Source organism: Pinus tabuliformis, chromosome 2_2 (genome assembly GCF_031772625.1).
Source record: "Pinus tabuliformis cultivar Carrire ecotype Pingquan chromosome 2_2, CPIR1, whole genome shotgun sequence".
In the NCBI taxonomy this organism is placed as follows: domain Eukaryota; kingdom Viridiplantae; phylum Streptophyta; class Pinopsida; order Pinales; family Pinaceae; genus Pinus; species Pinus tabuliformis.
Genome location: NC_142300.1, coordinates 1223145358 through 1223152149, shown reverse-complemented (window position 1 = coordinate 1223152149; position 6792 = coordinate 1223145358). Strand labels below are relative to the sequence as shown.

The window sequence follows — 6792 nt, the reverse complement described above, 5'->3', positions numbered from 1 at the left end:
CGAGAAGTATTAGGTCTAGAATAGGGATACATCTCTTTTACATGGAATGCAATAACAGTTTCTTGGTTTTTTGTGATAAGCATACGTCATAACTTTAATGATCTTCTAATTACGCCGTAAGGCGTTTCCCTCTGAGATACATCCCCCATTTTGGCTATTTGTCCTCCTCTGACGCCGTACGATGAGATGTTAGACGATTACAAACAGCAGAACCGTCGATCAAAAATGTCACTGAGGCGATGCGGTCCGGGTAATGAAGAGCGCGGAGTGCCAATCGCCATTCCACATACCGATATTTCTTCCTCTGTTACTCCGGTTTATTGTGTAAATAATATATTCTTCCACATTCTGCGCTGAAAATGGTGTCAAACGACAAGGCCTCCGTCACGAAGGAGCTCAACGATAAGCACAGAAAGGTAAAGCTTCAAGGTCTCATGTTTTTTCTTTGAATAGTTCCGAAAATGTAGTGTGGATTTTGATTTATCTGTAAATGGGCCGAAAGCCCTGGAATTTGTTTTCTTTGTATATTTTGTAGTCCGAGCTCTATTTTTACTAGGGTCAGCTATTTTTTGTTTTGCCATTCATTCCTGAAATTATGCAGGGTCTCGGTACAAGTACTTCTAAAGAGGGGAAAGAATATTTTAAAAATTTGCAAAAACATAAAAAAGACTTCATGTGGATTAACGATGACGATGGAGATGCAATTGAATTAGCCTTCAGCAAGAAGAAAATAGAGGCCAGAAAGAACTGGCTAAGACATTTTTGAGGTAATGAAATTAGTTTCCATAATGAGTAAATGTTGTTGAATGGAAGACTGCTAATTTGCTCACAATTCTAACATTAATGAATCTAATGGCAGCCGGGGACATATTTGGACCAGACTGACAAGCTTATCAAGTACAACGACTTTGTAAACAAGGAACTGATCCTATTTTCCATGGCTGATTTGCAAAGATCCATCCCATCCATGGTTGATGGTTTGAAACCAGGGCAAAGAAAAATATTGTTTTGTTCTTTCAAGAGAAATTTTGTTACGCAAGCAAAGGTTGTCTCATCTTACCATGAAATTATTTACTCCCTTATCGGCAGTGCTTATCGGACTCTTGGAATTTACAATAATAATGTTGTTTCCTTAAACAGGTGGCTCAATTCTCGGGTTATGTCTCAGAGCATTCTGCTTACCATCACGGTGAGCAGAGTCTTGCTAGCACAATTATTGGAATGGCACAAGATTTTGTTGGAAGTAACAACATTAACCTTCTTGCCCCGCTTGGACAATTTGGTACCAGAGCCCAGGTGAGAAATTCAGGGAGGTAGTTGCTTTTGAATCTTAATGATCTTTACCACTGCTATTTATTCTTACATCTAAATGACACCTCCTGCCTATGTGGGTCGTTTATGACGGTGGAAAAGACCATGCAAGCGCTCGATATGTTTTCACATGCCTGTCACCAATAACACGCTTTTGTTCCCAAAAGACGATGATGTACTCTTGGATTACTTGAATGAAGATGGCCAGAAAATTGAGCCAACGTGGTAAGTAGTTCGGTATAGAAGAGTGATAAATTGTTGTATTCAGAATTGTGTATAAGTTGATAGGCAGGTACAGAAGGATGGCGAATTGTGGGATTCAGAAATTTCGTATAACCCTGGGGAGTCTTGTACACCAGGAATTTGTGTTATATATATGTTTTATTGCAAGCATGGGTTTTCATTGGTTTTCTGTATGTGGCTTAGATATGTGCCAATTATTCTGATGGTCCTTGTGAATGGAAGTGAAGGAATTGGAACTGGTTGGAGTTCCTTTGTACCTAACTACAACCCAAGGGATATTGCCGCAAATATAAAGCGCATGCTTAATGATGAACCCTTGCAGCCAATGACACCTTGGTACAAGGGTTTTAAGGTAATATTCTGTCCATTATTCAATATAGAGATTTGCAGAATATTTTACAAATTTGATTCAACCGTTGTTTTCACTCTTAATCTTGGGTGTGTTCAGGGTACAATTGAACAAACAGCTGTAAAGGATAATTGTGTGAGTTACACGATTAGTGGCATCATAGAAGAAATTAATGAGACCACACTGAGAATTACAGAGTTGCCCGTTCGCAAGTGGACTCAGGATTACAAGGAATTTTTGGAAGCGTTGATGACTGGGAATGATAAGATTAAAGATCCATTCATAAGGGTGGGTTGCTGTCATTCATACAAATAGGTTACACGTAAGAATTTTTAAATATCGTGAAATGATTTTTAATGAAAATATTTGTCTTCCAGGACTACAAGGAATACAATACTGATACCAGGGTCCATTTTGAGGTGTCACTTTCTGAAGAGAATATGAAGATTGCACTTCAAGAGGGTCTTTTAAAGAAATTCACACTGACTACTACAGTCAATACAAGTAACATGCATCTTTTTGACTCAAAGGGAATCATTCATAAATATGAGACCCCTGAGCAAGGTACATTCCTTAAATTCATCATTATTTGGTTGTCTGGTAGGCTTCAATCTTGTATTTAAATGCATGAGTTGAAGAACGGTTCTAAATGGGATTACCTCATAAACTTGCAGTTCTGGAGGACTTCTATCATATCCGACTGGAATTCTATGAAAAGAGAAAGGTAGGGTTTTTCTGTGCTATCCTCTTTAGCCAGAGCCTTCTTTCTGGCTTAGCATTACCAACACATTTGTTTTCTGCCATTTCTGTGCCTGCCCTCTTTGTCTTACTTTGTCTCCAAGAACTTGTTTTGGCAATGCCTCGTCAAAAGATGCCATGGATTGAAATTTTGAAAGCCCAACAAATTGTGTTTTTGTTTCATATAATGAACAACAAAATTTTGGAATGAACGCTTTTAACATTGAATTGAAATTGTGAATCCAGAAAGTCCAATTGGACAACCTTCAGCTTGATTTGCTGAAATTGGACAATAAAGTTAGATTCATACTGGGGGTTGTAAATGGAGAAATCATAGTGAGCAACAAGAAACGTGCAGAGTTGCTGCTTGAATTGAAGAACGAAGGCTTCACCCCATTCCCCAAGAAGGGAAAACCTGTTGAGGCAGCTATTGCTGGGGCAATAGAAGATGCTGAAGAGTCTCCTGAAGACAACATTGAGACAGTAAAGGGTGTTCGTGCTGGAGATTATGAGTATCTTCTATCCTTGGCAATAGGAACATTGACTTTAGAAAAGGTGCAGCAATTATGTGCTGAACGAGACAAGCTTGAGGATGACGTTGAGGAGCTTAAAAAGGCAACACCCAAATCTCTATGGTGGAAAGACTTGGATGCCTTTACAAAGGAGTTGGATGTATGTTCCTCATCTTTTGACACCTTTGGTAGATCGAGATTTGTGTGATTCATCCTGTCTGATAAACGAGTTGCTTCATCCACTCTTATGGCTTTTGGTATATTTGGTTTCTCACTTGTCTGTAATTTTTGTAGGCTCAAGAACTACAGGAGCCCAAGGATGATGAATATGAATTGAGCAACATGGGAAATGATTCTGCCAGAATCTTCAGACAAGTAGGCAAAAACCAGAGAAAAAAATACCAAAAAAACTGTAACTGCTGAAAAAACTGATTCTCAATCAACCACCAACAATCAGGCATCGACTGCCTCTCTTACTACAACTAATGCACAGAATGGTAATGCTGTTTTTAATCAACTGCGATTGAAATTCACTGTTATAAATGTCATCCCTGTGGTTGTAAAAGCTTTGACGTATGCCTGGCATCTATCTGCAGAAATTGCGAAACCCAAGCGTGGAGGCGGCAAGAAAGGGGCTGCGAAAAAACAAATGGTTTGTTTAAGTTGCTTTCTATTTATTTCCGTAGGATCCAATTTATGTTGTTGTTTAACATGGATGATGTGAATTGGATCTTTTCAGGAAGTGGAAAGCGATGAGGACGATGAATTAGATAACAGCCTGCAGGATCGGTTGGCATCTTATAACAATGGCTTATCAACAGATCAATCAGGTTCCTCATCATATTTTTTCTGCAGCAATTGATATTTACTCAAGAGATGGGATAAGATGAGATAATTATATCTATGTCCAACTAATGACCACAAAGTAGGTCAAAGGGACTATTGAGTACAATGATGTCCATAAATTGTGGGAGAACCAAACAGTCTCCTATAAAAAATACAATGCATGAATATAAAACTTTTGTTATTTGGGCACTTCAGTCTCTTCTAATATAAATTTGCATTCTGTAATCTGAGTACTTGTATTTTTTTCAATTTGCAGTTGTTGAGGATCAGGGAAGCAAACAAAATTCACCAACTGAAGATTTTAAACCAAACCAGAAAGAGACCACTAGACGGGCAAAAAAGGCTGCCCCTGTCTACGTTGAGATGTCAGATGAAGATGGTACAATGGAAACCATTCCAGAAGAAGAAGAAAATGAAGAGGGAGAGAAACAACCAAGGAAGGCTGGTGCAAAAGGGAAGGCTGCCAATGGGAGAACAAAGAAGGCCACTATTGCCAGTGATGGTGATTCTGATTTTGGAATTGATGAAGATGACGACACTGATTATGAGGAAGCCATTCCTAGGAAGGGGTCAAAGAAGCTTGCTGTTGCTAAGGCCTCCAAACCCTCGAAAACAAACCCTAACAAGTCTAATTCTACAACTACTGCCCCTGTACCTAGAAAGAGAGGACCCAAAAGGCCAACCCAGGGACAAAAGCTGATTGATGAAATGCTAAAGCCTACTTCTGTTGATGCTGCTGTTGATGCTGTACAACCATCACCTTACAAGAAATCCCCTGAGAAAAAAGTGAGAAAAATGAGACCATCTCCTTTCAACAAGAAAAGTGGGTCAGTAATGTCAAAGCTGATGCAGGAGAGTGATACAAGTCCTCCTAGTGCAAATGGCTCTGCTGGATCTTCGTCCAATAGTCCTGAAGAAGTCAACGAAGTCCTGAAGAAGTCAACGAAGCTCCAAAGCCAGTTGGGCGAAGCAGGCCACAGAGAGCGACTCGAGCTCCTGTGCAGTATGCCTTGAGTGAGAGCAGTGATGAAGATGAAGTTGACATCAGTGATTCAGATTTTGTAGAAGATGATGACTAAAGTAGGAAAGGTTCTCAATGAAGAATGTGCATCTTTTACTTGGTATTCTGGTGGTTCTGATTTCAAAACAGTTGTATCATTAGTGCCTTTTACGGCAAACTTCAGAACGGCTTTTCTTTTAGCATCAATGAATAGAAGATTATGACCAATCTAGGAAAGCTATTCAGCACAATGTACATATTTTACCAAGTATTCTTCTGGTTCTGATTTTATATCAGTTATGGGTTCTTTGGATGGCATAAGTATCTTCTTGCAAGCTTCAAAAATGCTTTTCTTTAGCATCAATGATAGTTGACATAGACTACAATGTTTGTACAACTTTTTGACATCACATCCACATAGAAGCAATGTGGTTGTCACTTAACTGCACTTGTTGGCCTGGTCAGATAAAGTCACAGAGAATATCTAGAAATATCTTGTGGTTCCTTCTACAATTTAATCTTGCTGCTTATGTATCTTTATGGCATGGTCTATCTACAGCACGCAGGCCTCATTTGTTGATGCATTCCATCATTCAACTGCAAATATATTTTTGGTATTGTAGATTGCAAAGTGCAGGCCTCTTAGCATCTTGTCATTAAGTCAGTTCTGTTTCTCCTACGTCAATTGGGACATCAGGTGCAGGCCTCTTAACATCTTGTCATTAAGTCAGTTCTGTTTCTGCTACGCCAATTGGGATATCAGGTGTGCATTTTGGATCTCATATGTGAGAAAAAACTAGTCATTTTTGAATCGCAAATCTCTTGCATAAGATCCAGAAAATGGTATATCACTGTTTACACATCACATCTGCATAGAAGCAATGTGCTTTCCATGTATCCGTGATTCTACACTTATTTGCCTGGTCAGATAAAGTAGCAGGAATAGTTTGCGGAAATATCTTGTTTTATTCCAGAATTTACCATCGCTGCATTTATATTGTTATGGTGTGGGGTATGTAGAGTATGCAGGTCTCATGTGGCTGTGCATTTCATCATTTAATTGATCCTTTTAGCACTCTCTTTTTGGTATTGGAGAGAGTGCTGGCCTCTCATCGGAGAAAGCACTTCTGTAGGAGTGCATGAACTGGCCTTATGAGCGGCATTGTAGTAAGGATTATCTAGTTCGAGGTGTGTATCTCATATGTTAATAGAGATAAGGCATTACGTTATGGAATGGTCTCATGATGTCTTTCACTTGGTGATTCAAGTAATTAACATTAACTTTCAGAGGATGCTTCAGTAAATATTTTTCTTTTGCTTTACTTTAGGAAGGTCACCGCTGTCTTCATTATACTGTAGAAAGCAGGATATAAAACATATTTTATACTGAGTTAGTTTGATTGTGCTAAATTAGATCTTATGGTCCTGCTCTCGTGGAGCTGGAATAATCTCCACAATGTATTTATTTGTGTTTTGATTTAATAAAAGACAGTCGAGCGAGAGGAATTTGTGTATGAATGAAAATATTGCAGAGCAATCTGTGTTACTTCTGTGATTCCTGTGTAGTGTATTCTTAATTTGTTATCAGTTGCGTGCTTTATCTGTTGTGGTTGAATTCGATCAAGCTGCGGAGTCACAGGGGCGCTCTGTGTATGTATGCAAAACTTCGTATACTTCCTGTATCCATATTTACGCCGTAAGGCGTTTCCCTCTGAAGTGAACTCCCCCAAATGCCTTTCTATCCTAATCGTAGCCGTTAGATTTTTTGTTAGACGATTGAACAAAAATCAACC

General features: G+C 39.0%; 1 pseudogene; it reads left to right on the top strand.

The window, feature by feature from the left end:
• Positions 1 to 231: 231 nt before the first annotated feature.
• On the top strand, positions 232 to 6237 carry LOC149197900 (DNA topoisomerase 2-like; annotated as a pseudogene).
• Positions 6238 to 6792: the final 555 nt, after the last annotated feature.